Raw genomic sequence first — 17,519 nt, 5'->3', positions numbered from 1 at the left:
TAAGGCACTCTATGGCCTTAAACAAGCCCCACGTGTGTGGTATGACCACCTTACCAAGTTGTTACAAGATCGTGGATTTGAAGTGGGGCTAATCGATCCCACTCTTTTTACTAAGAAGGTCAAAGGGGAGTTGTTTGTATGCCAACTATATGTTGATGACATTATCTTTGGTTCCCCTAACAAAGCTTTCAATGAGGAATTTGCTGCTCTCATAACCTCCAAGTTCAAGATGTCTATGATGGGAGAGTTGAAGTTCTTCCTTGGTTTTGACATCAAACAAAGAAGAGAAGGAACCTTCATCAACCAAGCCAAATACACTCAAGACATGCTATAAAGATTCAAGCTAAGTGATGTCAAGCCGGCTACTACTCCAATGCCCACCAAGTGCCAACTTGACATTGATCCCAATGGTAAAGCGGTGGATCAAAAGGTATATCGCTCCATGATTGGCTCCTTGCTTTACCTTTGTGCATCTAGACCGGACATCATGTTGAGTGTGGGGATGTGTGCACAGTTTCAAGCCGCACCGAAGGAAAGTCACTATGTGGCGGTCAAGCGAATCTTTCGATATTTGGCTCATACCCCAAACTTTGGCTTATGGTACCCAAGAGGGGCAAACTTCAAGCTTGAAGGATTTACGGATTCCGATTGGGCGGGAGACAAAGTGGATAGGAAGTCCACTTCCGGAGGGTGCCGGTTTCTTGGGTGCTCTTTGGTGAGTTGGTCTTCCAAAAAGCAAAGTTGTCTGTCTCTCTCGTCCACCGAAGCAGAATATGTGGCGGCCGGTAGTTGTTGTGCACAACTTTTATGGATGAGGCAAACTTTAAAGGAATACAGTGTCATTTGTGACAAAGTGCCTCTTTGGTGTGACAACGAAAGTGCCATCAAGATTTCTCTCAACCCGGTGCAACACTTCAAGACAAAGCATATTGAGATTCGGTATCATTTCATCCGGGATCACATTAGGCGAGGGGAGATCAAGCTCAAGTATGTCAACACTCATGATAACCTTGCAGATATTTTCACGAAGCCCTTGGATGAAGCAAGATTTCGCGAGTTAAGGCATGAGCTAAATATCATTGATTCGAGCAATGTGACTTGAACCCTTGCACACCCCACCTCACTCAACTTGGTGTCCAGTTTAGATGTAGGCATGGACATAGGGGGAGTGTTGTTCTCTCAATGAACTTTCCCTCCCCCCATTATGCTTAAAACGATCAACTCTCTCACATTAGCCATTTTTTATGGTACTTGTGCTTCAAAGACGAGTTTTGGTCATAGGCCCAAGGATAATTCTTCGCGGTGCCATACCAATTGACTCAAACATAGGTGGCTCCGGCCACCGCCCTCTCTTGAGAGAGGCCAGAGCTCGCTCTGTTTCGTGTGGTTGTTTTGAAAGAGTGGGTTCTGGACCGTTGTTAGTGTGTGCGTTGCCTTGTTGGTCTTTTCTTTCTCTTGGCCTTGTTTTCTCGTCTCCTTGGTGCTTTAGCCGTTTGTCTAGAAGCCGTTTGGTTGCTGAGCGGTACTACCGCTGGTGGCGAGCGGTACTACCGCTCCGAGCAGTACTACCACCCTCCAGCGCGGTACTACCGCTGTGAGGCGCGGACAGGGGGTTATATCGGGGGCAGGGGGAGTTTCTTCTCCCCCATACCCATTCGCACGCCCCCTTGCTCTGTTCCTTTCTCTCCAGCAACCGCCGCCGCGGGAGGGCTCCGGCGGATCTCCCTCTCTGGGGCGTTCCTCTCCATCCTTCGGTGGAGACGATCCCCACCTTGTCCTCTTGCCATGGATGCCGGTATTGCCCCCGCTCCCTTTTTCTTCTTGTCTAGATTTCCAATCTAGCATCTTAGGGGCAATAGCAGTTGCATCTCTAGATTTTTGGCCAGATCTAGGCTTGAGTAGGATGGAGAATGCTTCTAGACAGTTTGGATTGGTGTTTGGTTGGAGTATTTTTTAATTTGGTAGGACGGTAGTGCCGGATCTGACCACGGTAGTAGGAAACTGTTGTTTCCCCGTCTCGAGTGGTACTACCGCTCTCTCCAGAGCGGCACTACCGCTTGGAGCAGTACTGCCACTCTCGGGACGCGGTACTACCGCCCTCTACCAGTTTCCACCATGCTCTTACCTCTCAGTGATCTTTTGCTCGTGTTTTGTGGCTCTTACTCGTTCTTTCTGGTTATTTGCATGTTCTTGTATGTGGTTCCAGGTGATGAGGTCCCTGAGCATCAGGCTCATCGTGTCAACCCCGGTCGTGCCACGTCCAAGCGCTACCGCACCTCTGAGTCTGACGGAGGTTCTTCAAGTGCTCCACCTCCACCTCAACTCTAGAAGAAGCCTGGTGTCAAGCCGAAGCCAGGCAAAACCGTGCCAGAAATGCCGCCCAAGGAGTTCTGGGCAAGGCGTCGCCGCAACCCGTATGAGGCAGACCAAGATCCCACTTTGGTCATCCGTTCTGGAACAGGTTCCAGTTTGCCATCTTCTTTGATGTTCTCAAAGCCAAGAAGAACCTCTTTGTCAACGTGCACTCCATCGACACCGACCATATGGAGAAGGATCCTGAATACTTTGGTGAAGCTCTTCAGATGTGCACTCAACTGAACATTCTTGGGGTCATGCAATTCAACAAAGATTATGATGCTGATATTATGGCCCAATTCTATGCCACGGTTCATCTCGGGACTGATGAGGACAGGACACTGACTTGGATGACAAATGGCAAGTTGCTTTCAGTCAAGTGGAAAGCTTTCATGAAGTTGATTGGGGTACAAGATATAGGTCTTGAGTCTCCTGTCGGTTTTCGTCCACACCGCCACACCAACGCCACTCACAAGCAAGCTCTATGGCCCTTCTGCACTTTGAGGATCAACCCTGAGACGAAGAAGGAAACTTATGAGCTGCCTGCCTATCTGGATATCCTTCACCGTGTCTTCAGAGAGACTCTTTTCCCTCGTATCGGGAATCTGGATATGGTTCACTCCTATCTCGTGGACATGCTTCTCTTCTGCCAGCGTCAGAAGGGACAGAACACCGGAGAGTCCCTGGATATCTCTCATGTTATGTGGTCTGAGTTGTTATCTGCTATCTCCGAGCGCAAGTGCCCGATTTATGGCCAGTTCATCATGCTGCTTATTGAGAAGGCCTAGGATCGTGTCTATCCCCAGGTGATGCTGGAGACTAGAGAGTTGGTATCTCACGACATCAAGCGTCTGAGGAAGAAGGATAACTGGGGCACTCAGGCCCCTAAGACTGGAGTTCCTTCATCTGCTACTACCATGGAGACCGAGGAGGAGACTGGGGCTGAGGCTGAGGATGATGATGATGACTACGTGCCTTCTGAGGCAGAGACCTCTTGGGCAAAGAAGCTCAAGCTCAAGATGAAGAAGCTGTTCTACATGGAGTCTCACGGTCAGTACATACCTCGTGTGGCTGAGAAGAAGGCCCGAGGTCGCCACAAGGAGCTCATGCGTCAGTTGGGTGCTAGAGTGATCAGTGGATCTGAGGACCAGCTTACTGAGGAGGAGGAGTGGATTCAGCAGCACTGCCCGTGGACCGATTCTGATGCCGAGCACTTCCCAACTGACGACGGTGGCGCAGATGATCCCGCTGAGATCTGATATGTGTGTCCCTCGTTTGCTATCACCTAGAGCCGTAGCAACACTCCCTCTCCTTTTTGGTGTCTCGATGCCAAAGGGGGAGAGAGTTTAGGGATTTGTGCTTTGCGTCTTCCATCTTCTGTGTTTGTGTTTTCCTTGCTATTTGCTTTGTTTGGTTTGTGTCAGTGAGACCTAAGTTCTAGTCATATGGTGTGAGACATATGCTACCTTACCTTTCGAATATCTTTATCTATGTCTATCTAGCTTATGAGTTGCATGCTTATCCTATTATCTATGTTGCTCTCATATATCATGCTTAGGTAGTTGGTCTCTAAAATGTAGGGGGAGCATTGATCCTGGCATCTGTGCCATGCAGCCCAAAGCACTTATCTAGACAGCACACATCGAGGGGGAGCCCTTCTACATTTTAGGACAGTTGGGCTTTGCGCCGATCCTATATCTTTCATATTTGTGCAAATCCCGTATTGTCATCAATCCACCAAAAAGGGGGAGATTGTAAGGGCATATTTATCCTCAAGATGTTTTGGTGATTGATGACAATGCTTTTGCGGACTAATCGTGTGCTAAGTTCTTTCAGAGATTCATCCTTTGGCACGAGATGATTACTTCCCCTTGGTGTTTTATTCAAGACGGTGTTAGCTCCTTCGTTTTGTTGTTGGTGGACTAGTTTTGTAAGAGGCACCTGTTGGAAATATGCCCTAGAGGCAATAATAAAAGGATTATTATTATATTTCTTTGTTCATGATAGTTGTCTTTTATTCATGCTATAATTGTATTATCCGGAAATCGTAATACACGTGTGAATACTTAGACCACAACATGTCCCTAGTGAGCCTCTAGTTGACTAGCTCGTTGATCAATAGATAGTCATGGTTTCCTGACTATGGACATTAGATGTTGTTGATAACGGGATCGCATCATTAGGAGAATGATGTGATGGACAAGACCCAATCCTAAGCATAGCACAAGATCGTATAGTTCGTTTTGCTAGAGCTTTTCCAATGTCAAGTATCTCTTCCTTAGACCATGAGATCGTGTAACTCCCGGATACTGTAGGAGTGCTTTGGGTGTACCAAACGTCGTAACGTAACTAGGTGACTATAAAGGTATGCTACGGGTATCTCCGAAAGTGTCTGTTGGGTTGACACAGATCGAGACTGGGATTTGTCACTCCGTGTTACGGAGAGGTATCACTGTGTTGGGGAACGTTGCAGAAAACAAAAAAAATTCCTACTCGTTTCACCAAGATCATCTAGGAGTTCATCTAGCAACGAGTCATTGGATGCATCTACATACCTTTGTAGATCGCGCACGGAAGCGTTCAAAAGAACGGTGATGATGTAGTCGTACTCGACGTGATCCAAATCACCGATGACCAGCGCCGAACGGACGGCACCTCCGCGTTCAACACACGTACGGGACGGGAGACGTCTCCTCCTTCTTGATCCAGCAAGGGGGAAGGAGAGGTTAATGAAGATCCAGCAGCACGACGGCGTGGTGGTGGATGCAGGGCGTCACAGCAGCAGGGCTTCGCCGAGACTACGAGGGAGAGACGTAACGGGGGGAGGTGGAGGCGCCAGGGGCTAGTATAAAATCCCTCCTCTCCCCCCACTATATATAGGGGTGCCAGGGGGGCGCCGGCCCTAGTAGATGGCATCTACTAGGGGGGGCGGCGGCCAAGGGGAGGTTTCCCTCCCCCCCAAGGCACCTAGGGGTGCCTTCCACCACATGGACTCTTCCATGGTGGAAACCCTAGGCGCATGGGCCTATAGGGGCTGGTGCCCTTGGCCCATCTAGGCCAAGGCGCACCCCCTACAGCCCATGTGGCCCCCCGGGACAGGTGGCCCCACCCGGTGGACCCCCGGGACCCTTCCGGTGGTCCCGGTACAATACCGATAACCCCGAAACTTGTCCCGATGCCTGAAATAGCACTTCCTATATATAATTCTTTACCTACGGACCATTCCGGAACTCCTAGTGACATCCGGGATCTCATCCGGGACTCCGAACAACATTCGGGTTTCTGCATATACATATCTTCATAACCCTAGCGTCACCGAACCTTAAGTGTGTAGACCCTATGGGTTCGGGAGACAAGCAGACATGACCAAGACGACTCTCCGGTCAATAACCAACAGCGGGATCTGGATACCCATGTTGGCTCCCACATGCTCCACGATGATCTCATCAGATGAACCACGATGTCGAGGATTTAATCAATCCCGTACGCTATTCCCTTTGTCTATCGATATGTTACTTGCCCAAGATTCGATCGTCGGTATCCCAATACCTCGTTCAATCTCGTTACCGGCAAGTCACTTTACTCGTACCGTAATGCATGATCCCGTGACCAGACACTTGGTCACTCTGAGCTCATTATGATGATGCATTACCGAGTGGGCCCAGTGATACCTCTCCATCATACGGAGTGACAAATCCCAGTCTTGATCCATGTCACCCAACAGACACTTTCGGAGATACCCGTAGTCTACCTTTATAGTCACCCAGTTACGTTGTGACGTTTGGCATACCCAAAGCACTCCTACGGTATCCGGGAGTTACACGATCTCATGGTCTAAGGAAAAGATACTTGACATTGGAAAACTCTAGCAAACGAACTATACGATCTTGTGCTATGTTTAGGATTGGGTCTTGTCCATCACATCATTCTCCCAATGATGTGATCTCGTTATCAATGACATCCAGTGTCCATAGTCAGGAAACCATGACTATCTGTTGATCAACGAGCTAGTCAACTAGAGGCTCACTAGGGACATGTCGGTGTCTGTTATTCACACATGTATTACGATTTCCGGATAACACAATTATAGCATGAATAAAGACAATTATCATGAACAAGGAAATATAATAATAATGCTTTTATTATTGCCTCTAGGGCATATTTCCAACAGTCTCCCACTTGCACTAGAGTCAATAATCTAGTTACATTGTGATGAATCGAACACCCATAGAATTCTGGTGTTGATCATGTTTTGCTCTAGGGAGAGGTTTAGTCAACGGATCTGCTATATTCAGGTCCGCATGTACTTTACAAATCTCTATGTCTCCATCTTGAACATTTTCACGAATGGAGTTGAAGCGACGCTTGATGTGCCTTGTCTTCTTGTTAAACCTGGGCTCCTTGGCAAGTGCAATAGCTCCAGTGTTGTCACAGAAGAGCTTGATCGGCCCCGACGCATTGGGTATGACTCCTAGGTCGGTGATGAACTCCTTCACCCATATTGCTTCATGTGCTGCCTCCGAGGCTGCCATGTACTCCGCTTCACATGTAGATCCTGCCACGACGCTTTGCTTGCAACTGCACCAGCTTACTGCCCCACCATTCAAAATATACACGTATCCGGTTTGTGACTTAGAGTCATCCAGATCTGTGTCGAAGCTAGCGTCGACGTAACCCTTTACGACGAGCTCTTCGTCACCTCCATAAACGAGAAACATTTCCTTAGTCCTTTTCAGGTACTTCAGGATATTCTTGACCGCTGTCCAGTGTTCCTTGCCGGGATTACTTTGGTACCTTCCTACCAAACTGACGGCAAGGTTAACATCAGGTCTGGTACACGGCATGGCATACATAATAGAACCTATGGCTGAGGCATAGGGGATGACGCTCATCTCTTCTATATCTTCTGCCGTGGTCGGACATTGAGCTGAGCTCAATTTCACACCTTGTAACACAGGCAAGAACCCCTTCTTGGATTGATCCATATTGAACTTCTTCAATATCTTATCAAGGTATGTGCTTTGTGAAAGACCTATGAGGCGTCTTGATCTATCTCTATAGATTTTGATGCCTAATATATAAGCAGCTTCTCCAAGGTCCTTCATTGTAAAACTTTTATTCAAGTAGGCCTTGATGCTGTCCAAGAGTTCTATATCATTTCCCATCAAAAGTATGTCATCTACATATAATATGAGAAATGCTACAGAGCTCCCACTCACTTTCTTGTAAACGCAGGCTTCTCCATAAGTCTGTGTAAACCCAAACGCTTTGATCATCTCATCAAAGCGAATGTTCCAACTCCGAGATGCTTGCACCAGCCCATAAATCGAGCGTTGGAGCTTGCACACTTTGTCAGCATTCTTAGGATCGACAAAACCTTCCGGCTGTATCATATACAATTCTTCCTTAAGGAAACCATTAAGGAATGCCGTTTTGACGTCCATTTGCCATATTTCGTAATCATAGAATGCGGCAATTGCTAACATGATTCGGACGGACTTCAGCTTCGCTACCGGCGAGAAAGTCTCATCGTAGTCAACCCCTTGAACTTGTCGATAACCCTTAGCGACAAGCTGAGCTTTATAGATGGTCACATTACCATCCGCGTCTGTCTTCTTCTTAAAGATCCATTTATTTTCTATGGCTCGCCGCTCAACGGGCAAGTCAGTCAAAGTCCATACTTTGTTTTCATACATGGATCCTATCTCGGATTTCATGGCTTCCAGCCATTTGTCGGAATCCGGGCCCGCCATCGCTTCTTCATAGTTCGAAGGTTCACCGTTGTCTAACAGCATGATTTCCAAGACAGGGTTGCCGTACCACTCTGGTGCGGAACGTGTCCTTGTGGACCTTCGAATTTCAGTAGGGGCTTGATCAGAAGTATCTTGATCATTGTCATTAACTTCCTCTCTAGTCGGTGCAGGCACCTCAGGAACATTTTCTTGAGTTGCGCCATTTTCCGGTTCAAGAGGTAATACTTCATCAAGCTCTACTTTCCTCCCACTTACTTCTTTCGAGAGAAACTCTTTCTCCAGAAAGGACCCATTCTTGGCAACTAAGATCTTGCCTTCGGATCTGAGGTAGAAGGTGTACCCAATAGTTTCTTTTGGGTATCCTATGAAGACGCATTTTTCCGACTTGGGTTCGAGCTTTTCAGGTTGAAGTTTCTTGACATAAGCATCGCATCCCCAAAATTTTAGAAACGACAGCTTAGGTTTCTTCCCAAACCATAATTCATACGGTGTCGTCTCAACGGATTTCGACGAAGCCCTATTTAAAGTGAATGCGGCAGTCTCTAAAGCATAGCCCCAAAAAGATAGCGGTAAATCGGTAAGAGACATCATAGATCGCACCATATCTAATAGAGTGGGATTACGACGTTCGGACACACCATTACGCTGAGGTGTTCCAGGCGGCGTGAGTTGTGAAACTATTCCACATTTTCTTAAGTGTGTGCCAAACTCGTGACTCAAGTATTCTCCCCACTCGGTAGTGCATCATCATAATGAGCTCAAAGTGACCAAGTGTCTGGTCACGGCATCATGCATTACGGTACAAGTAAAGTGACTTGCCGGTAACAAGATTGAACGAGGTATTGGGATACCGACGGTCGAATCTCGGGCAAGTAACATACCGATCAACAAAGGGAATAGTATACGGGGTTGCTTGAATCCTCGACATCGTGGTTCATCCGATGAGATCATCGAGGAGTATGTGGGAGCCAACATGGGTATCCAGATCCCGCTGTTGGTTATTGACCGGAGAGCCGTCTCGGTCATGTCTACATGTCTCCCGAACCCGTAGGGTCTACACACTTAAGGTTCAGTGACGCTAGGGTTGTATGAATATGAGTATGCAGCAAACCGAAAGTTGTTCGGAGTCCCGGATGAGATCCCGGACGTCACGAGGAGTTCCGGAATGGTCCGGAGGTAAAGAATTATATATAGGAAGTGCAATTTTGGCCATCTGGAAAGTTTCGGGGTCACCCGGTATTGTACCGGGACCACCGGAAGGGTCCCAGGGGTCCACCGGGTGGGGCCACCTATCCCGGAGGGCCCCGTGGGCTGAAGTGGGAGGGGAACCAGCCCCTAGTGGGCTGGTGCGTCCCCCCCTTGGGCCCCCCTGCGCCTAGGGTTGGAAACCCTAGGGCGGGGGGCACACCACTTGCCTTGGGGGGCACTCCACCCCCCTGGCCGCCGCCCCCTTGGGAGATTCCCATCTCCAGGGCCGGCACCCCCCCAGGGGGCCTATATAAAGGAGGGGGGAGGGAGGGCAGCCGCACCCTGAGTCTTGGCGCCTCCCTCCCCCTGCTACACCTCTTCCTCCTCCCGCAGTTGCTTGGCGAAGCCCTGCCGGAGCCCTGCTGCATCCACCACCACGCCGTCGTGCTGCTGGATCTTCATCAACCTCTCCTTTCCCCTTGCTGGATCAAGACGGAGGAGACGTCACGCTGACCGTACGTGTGTTGAACGCGGAGGTGCCGTCCGTTCGGCGCTAGGATCTCCGGTGATAGGATCACGACGAGAACGACTCCCTCGACCCTGTTCTCTTGAACGCTTCCGCACGCGATCTACAAGGGTATGTAGATGCATCTCTCTCTCATTGCTAGATGAACTCATAGATTGATCTTGGTGAACGTAGAAAATTTTTATTTTATGCAACGTTCCCCAACAGTGGCATCATGAGCTAGGTCTATGCGTAGTTTTCTATTGCACGAGTAGAACACAAATCTGCTGTGGGCGTAGATCTTGTCAACTTGCTTGCCACTACTAGTCTTATCTTGCTTCAGCGGTATTGTGGGATGAAGCGGCCCGGACCGACCTTACACGTACGCTTACGTGAGACAGGTTCCACCGACTTCATGCACTAGTTGCATAAGGTGGCTAGCGGGTGTCTGTCTCTCCTACTTTAGTTGGAGCGGATTCGATGAAAAGGGTCCTTACGAAGGGTAAATAGAAGTTGACAAAATCACGTTGTGGTTATTCGTAGGTAAGAAAACGTTCTTGCTAGAACCCAATTGCAGCCACGTAAAAGATGCAACAACAATTAGAGGACGTCTAACTTGTTTTTGCAGGAATTGTCATGTGATGTGATATGGCCAGAAGTTGTGATGAATGATGAATGATATATTGTGATGTATGAGATCATGTTCTTGTAATAGGAATCACGAATTGCATGTCGATGAGTATGACAACCGGCAGGAGCCATAGGAGTTGTCTTAATTATTGTATGACCTGCGTGTCAATGATTTAACGCCATGTAATTACTTTACTTTATTGCTAAACCGTTAACTATAGTAGTAGAAGTAATAGTTGGCGAGCAACTTCATGGAGGCACGATGATGGAGATCATGATGATGGAGATCATGATGATGGAGATCATGGTGTCATGCCGGTGACGAAGATGATCATGGAGCCCCGAAGATGGAGATCAAAGGAGCTATATGATATTGGCCATATCATGTCACTACTATATATAATTGCATGTGATGTTTATTATGTTTATGCATCTTGTTTACTTAGAACGGCGGTAGTAAATAAGATGATCCCTCATAATAATTTCAAGAAGGTGTTCCCCCTAACTGTGTGCCGTTGCTAAAGTTCGTCGTTTCGAAGCACCACGTGATGATCGGGTGTGATAGATTCTTACGTTCACATACAACGGGTGTAAGACAGTTTTACACATGCAAAAACACTTAGGGTTAACTTGACAAGCCTAGCATGTACAGACATGGCCTCGGCACACAGAGACCGAAAGGTCGAACATGAGTCGTATGGAAGATACGATCAACATGGAGATGTTCACCGATGATGACTAGTCCGTCTCACGTGATGATCGGACACGGCCTAGTCGATTCGGACCGTGTTACACTTAGATGACTAGAGGGATGTCAAATCTGAGTGGGAGTTCATTAAATAATTTGATTAGATGAACTTAATTATCATGAACTTAGTCTAAAATCTTTGCAAAATATGTCTTGTAGATCAAATGGCCAACGCTCATGTCAACATGAACTTCAACGCGTTCCTAGAGAAAACCAAGCTGAAAGATGATGGCAGCATCTATTCGGACTGGGTCCGGAACCTGAGGATCATCCTCATAGCTGCCAAGAAAGCATATGTCCTAGAAGGACCGCTAGGTGAAGCACCCATCCCAGAGAACCAAGACGTTATGAACGCTTGGCAGTCATGTGCTGATGATTACTCCCTCGTTCAGTGCGGCATGCTTTACAGCTTAGAACCGGGCTCCAAAAGCGTTTTGAGCAACACGGAGCATATGAGATGTTCGAGGAGCTGAAAATGGTTTTTCAAGCTTATGCCCGGGTCGAGAGATATGAAGTCTCCGACAAATTCTATAGTTGTAAGATGGAGGAAAACAGTTCTGTCAGTGAGCACATACTCAAAATGTCTGGGTTGCACAATCGCCTATCCCAGCTGGAGATCAACCTACCGGACGAGGCGGTCATTGACAGAATCCTTCAGTCGCTCCCACCGAGCTACAAGAGCTTTGTGATGAACTACAATATGCAGGGTATGGTGAAGACCATTCCTGAAGTATTTTCAATGCTGAAGTCAGCAGAGGTTGAAATCAAAAAAGAACATCAAGTGTTGATGGTCAATAAGACCACTAAGTTCAAGAAGGGCAAGGGTAAGAAGAACTTCAAGAAGGACGGCAAAGATGTTGCCACGCCCGGTAAGCCAGTTGCCGGAAAGAAGTCAAAGAATGGACCCAAGCCTGAGACTGAGTGCTTTTATTGCAAAGGGAAGGGTCACTGGAAGCGGAACTGCCCCAAATACTTAGCGGACAAGAAGGCCGGCAACACTAAAGGTATATGTGATATACATGTAATTGATGTGTACCTTACCAATACTCGTAGTAACTCCTGGGTATTTGATACCGGTGACGTTGCTCATATTTGTAACTCACAGCAGGAGCTGCGGAATAAAGGAGACTGGCGAAGGACGAGGTGATGATGCGCGTCGGGAATGGTTCCAAGGTCGATGTGATCCCCGTCGGCACGCTACCTCTACATTTACCCACGGGATTAGTTATGAACCTCAATAATTGTTATTTAGTGCCAAGTTTGAGCATGAACATTGTATCTGGATCTCGTTTAATACGAGATGGCTACTCATTTAAATCCGAGAATAATGGTTGTTCTATTTATATGAGAGATATGTTTTATGGTCATGCCCCGATGGTCAATGGTTTATTCTTAATGAATCTCGAACGTAATGTTACACATATTCATAGTGTGAATACCAAAAGATGTAAAGTTGATAACGATAGTCCCACATACTTGTGGCACTGCCGCCTTGGTCACATTGGTGTCAAGCGCATGAAGAAGCTCCATGCTGATGGACTTTTAGAGTCTCTCAATTATGAATCATTTGACACATGCGAACCATGCCTCATGGGCAAAATGACCGAGACTCCATTCTCCGGAACAATGGAGCGAGCAACCAACTTATTGAAAATCATACATACTGATGTGTGTGGTCCAATGAGCGTTGAGGCTCGCGGAGGATATCATTATGTTCTCACTCTCACTGATGACTTAAGTAGATATGGGTATGTCTACTTGATGAAACACAAGTCTGAGACCTTTGAAAAGTTCAAGGAATTTCAGAATGAAGTAGAGAATCAACGTGACCGAAAGATAAAGTTCTTACAATCAGATCATGGAGGAGAATATTTAAGTCACGAATTTGGTACACACTTAAGGAAATATGGAATCGTTTCACAACTCATGCCGCCTGGAACACCTCAGCGTAACGGTGTGTCCGAACGTCGTAATCGCACTCTATTGGATATGGTGCTATCATTTTGGGGATACGCTCTAGAGACAGCTACACTCACTTTAAATAGGGCACCATCTAAATCCATTGAGACGACACCGTATGAATTATGGTTTGGGAAGAAACCTAAGCTGTCGTTTCTAAAAGTTTGGGGATGCGATGCTTATGTCAAGAAACTTCAACCTAAAAAGCTCGAACCCAAGTCGGAAAAATGCGTCTTCATAGGATACCCTAAGGAAACCATTGGGTGTACCTTCTACCTTAGATCCGAAGGCAAGATCTTTGTTGCCAAGAACGGATCCTTTCTGGAAAAAGAGTTTCTCTCGAAAGGAGTAAGTGGGAGGAAAGTAGAACTCGATGAAGTACTGCCTCTTGAACCGGAAAGTAGTGCAGCTCAGGAAAATGTTCCTGTGGTGCCTACACCGATTGGAGAGGAAATTAATGATGATGATCAAGGTACTTCAGATCAAGTTGCTACTGAACTTCGTAGGTCCACAAGGACACATTCCACACCAGAGTGGTATGGCAACCCTGTCCTGGAAATCATGTTGTTAGACAACGGTGAACCTTCGAACTATGAAGAAGCGATGGCGGGCCCAGATTCCAACAAATGGCTAGAAGCCATGCAGTCCGAGATAGAATCCATGTATGAAAACAAAGTATGGACTTTGACTGACTTGCCCGATGATCGGCGAGCGATAGAAAACAAATGGATCTTTAAGAAGAAGATGAACGCGGATGGTAATATTACCATCTATAAAGCTCGACTTGTCGCTAAGGGTTATCGGCAAGTTCAAGGGGTTGACTACGATGAGACTTTCTCTCCCATAGCGAAGCTTAAGTCCGTCCGAATCATGTTAGCAATTGCCGAATACTATGATTATGAGATATGGCAGATGGACGTCAAAACGGCATTCCTTAACGGTTACCTTAAGGAAGAGATGTATATGATGCAGCCGGAAGGTTTTGTCGATCCTAAGAATGCTAACAAAGTATGCAAGCTCCAGCGATCCATTTATGGGCTGGTGCAAGCATCTCGGAGTTGGAACATTCGCTTTGATGAGATGATCAAAGCGTTTGGGTTTATGCAGACTTATGGAGAAGCCTGCGTTTACAAGAAAGTGAGTGGGAGCTCTGTAGCATTTCTCATATTATATGTAGATGACATACTTTTGATGGGAAATGATATAGAACTTTTGGACAGCATTAAGGCCTACTTGAATAAGTGTTTTTCAATGAAGGACCTTGGAGAAGCTGCTTACATATTAGGCATCAAGATCTATAGGGATAGATCGAGACGCCTCATAGGTCTTTCACGAAGCACATACCTTGATAAAATATTGAAGAAGTTCAATATGGATCAGTCCAAGAAAGGGTTCTTGCCTGTATTGCAAGGTGTGAGATTGAGCTCGGCTCAATGCCCGACCACGGCAGAAGATAAAGAAGGGATGAGTGTCATCCCCTATGCCTCAGCAATAGGATCTATTATGTATGCCATGCTGTGTACCAGACCTGATGTAAACCTTGCCGTAAGTTTGGTAGGAAGGTACCAAAGTAATCTCGGCAAGGAACACTGGACAGCGGTCAAGAATATCCTTAAGTACATGAAAAGGACAAAGGACATGTTTCTCGTTTATGGAGGTGACGAAGAGCTCGTCGTAAAGGGTTACGTCGATGCTAACTTCGACACAGATCTGGATGACTCTAAGTCACAAACCGGATACGTGTATATGTTGAATCGTGGAGCAGTAAGCTGGTGCAGTTGCAAGCAGAGCGTCATGGCGGGATCTACATGTGAAGCGGAGTACATGGCAGCCTCGGAGGCAGCGCATGAAGCGATATGGATGAAGGAGTTCATCACCGACCTAGGAGTCATACCCAATGCGTCGGGGCCGATCACTCTCTTCTGTGACAACACTGGAGCTATTGCCCTTGCCAAGGAGCCCAGGTTTCACAAGAAGACCAGGCACATCAAGCGTCGTTTCAACTCCATCCATGAAAATGTTTAAGATGGAGACATAGATATTTGCAAAGTACATACAGATCTGAATGTCGTAGATCCGTTGACTAAACCTCTTCCGCGAGCAAAACATGATCAACACCAGAACTCTATGGGTGTTCGATACATCACAATGTAACTAGATTATTGACTCTAGTGCAAGTGGGAGACTGTTGGAAATATGCCCTAGAGGCAATAATAAAAGGATTATTATTATATTTCTTTGTTCATGATAGTTGTCTTTTATTCATGCTATAATTGTATTATCTGGAAATCATAATACACGTGTGAATACTTAGACCACAACATGTCCCTAGTGAGCCTCTAGTTGACTAGCTCGTTGATCAACAGATAGTCATGGTTTCCTGACTATGGACATTAGATGTCGTTGATGACGGGATCGCATCATTAGGAGAATGATGTGATGGACAAGACCCAATCCTAAGCATAGCACAAGATTGTATAGTTTGTTTTGCTAGAGCTTTTCCAATCTCAAGTATCTCTTCCTTAGACCAAGAGATCGTGTAACTCCCGGATACCGTAGGAGTGCTTTGGGTGTACCAAACGTCGCAACGTAACTGGGTGACTATAAAGGTATGCTACGGGTATCTCCGAAAGTGTCTATTGGGTTGACACGGATCAAGACTGGGATTTGTCACTCCGTGTTACGGAGAGGTATCACTGGGCCCACTCGGTAGTGCATCATCATAATGAGCTCAAAGTGACCAAGTGTCTGGTCACGGGATCATGCATTACGGTACGAGTAAAGTGACTTGCCGGTAACGAGATTGAACAAGGTATTGGGATACCGACGATCGAATCTCGGGCAAGTAACATACCGATCGACAAAGGGAATAGTATACGGGGTTGCTTGAATCCTCGACATCGTGGTTCATCTGATGAGATCATCGAGGAGTATGTGGGAGCCAACATGGGTATGCAGATCCCGCTGTTGGTTATTGACCGGAGAGCCGTCTCGGTCATGTCTACATGTTTCCCGAACCCGTAGGGTCTACACACTTAAGGTTCGATGACGCCAGGGTTGTATGAATATGAGTATGCAGCGAACCGAAAGTTGTTTGGAGTCCCGGATGAGATCCTGGACGTAACGAGGAGTTCCGGAATGGTCCGGAGGTAAAGTATTATATATAGGAAGTGCAGTTTTGGCCATCGGGAAAGTTTTGGGGTCACCCGGTATTGTACCGGGACCACCGGAAGGGTCCCGGGGGTCCACCGGGTGGGGCCACCTATCTCGGAGGGCCCCGTGGGCTGAAGTGGGAGGGGAACCAGCCCCTAGTGGGCTGGTGCGCCCCCCCCCTTGGGCCCTCCTGCGCCTAGGGTTGGAAACCCTAGGGTGGGGGCGCACCACTTGCCTTGGGGGGCACTCCACCCCCCCTGGCCGCCACCCCCTTGGGAGATTCCCATCTCCAGGGCCGGTGCCCCCGCAGGGGGCCTATATAAAGGAGGGGGAGGGAGGGCAGCCGCACCCTGAGTCTTGGCGCCTCCCTCCCCCTGCTACACCTCTTCCTCCTCCCGCAGTTGCTTGGCGAAGCCCTGCCGGAGCCCTGCTGCATCCACCACCACGCCGTCGTGCTGCTGGATCTTCATCAACCTCTCCTTTCCCCTTGCTAGATCAAGACGGAGGAGACGTCACGCTGACCGTACGTGTGTTGAACGCGGAGGTGCCGTCCGTTCGGTGCTAGGATCTCCGGTGATAGGATCACGACGAGAACGACTCCCTCAACCCCGTTCTCTTGAACACTTCCGCATGCGATCTACAAGGGTATGTAGATGCATCTCTCTCTCTCGTTGCTAGATGAACTCATAGATTGATCTTGGTGAACGTAGAAAATTTTTATTTTATGCAACGTTCCCCAACAGCACCGTACTATCAAGAGGGGATCCGCTTTGGTAAGGCTAGGGTGGAATCAACACGTACACATCCTTATCACACCCGACGCTTTCCTTCCGCTTCTTTGGAGCTTCCTTTTCCCCTGGGTCTGCCTTGTCCTGCCCCAGCGGTAGTACCGCGGTCCTCAGCGGTAGTACCGCCGAAGCACTCAAGCGGTAGTACCGCTTGTGTTCTTCGGCCGTAGTACCGCAGTGGTTCCGGGCTACTACCGCCTCGATTCGAGACCGATGTTTTTCGTGTCGGGTTTTACGGTACTAAGTGCGGTAGTAGTGGCGGTAGTACCGCTCCTAGCGGTAGTACCGCGCCTTCTCCCGTGGTAGTACCGCGCCTTCTCCCGCGGTAGTACCGCTCTGGGGTCGGACCCTGACCTCCTTGTTAGCGCGGCTGTACCGCTGGGTAAGAGCGGTAGTACCGCCCTGCCCAAGAGGTAGTACTGCTCTGTGCGTGGCTGTTC

Source organism: Triticum aestivum, chromosome 3B (assembly GCF_018294505.1).
Source record: "Triticum aestivum cultivar Chinese Spring chromosome 3B, IWGSC CS RefSeq v2.1, whole genome shotgun sequence".
Taxonomy (NCBI): Eukaryota; Viridiplantae; Streptophyta; class Magnoliopsida; order Poales; family Poaceae; genus Triticum; species Triticum aestivum.
This window is presented reverse-complemented; position numbering follows the sequence as displayed.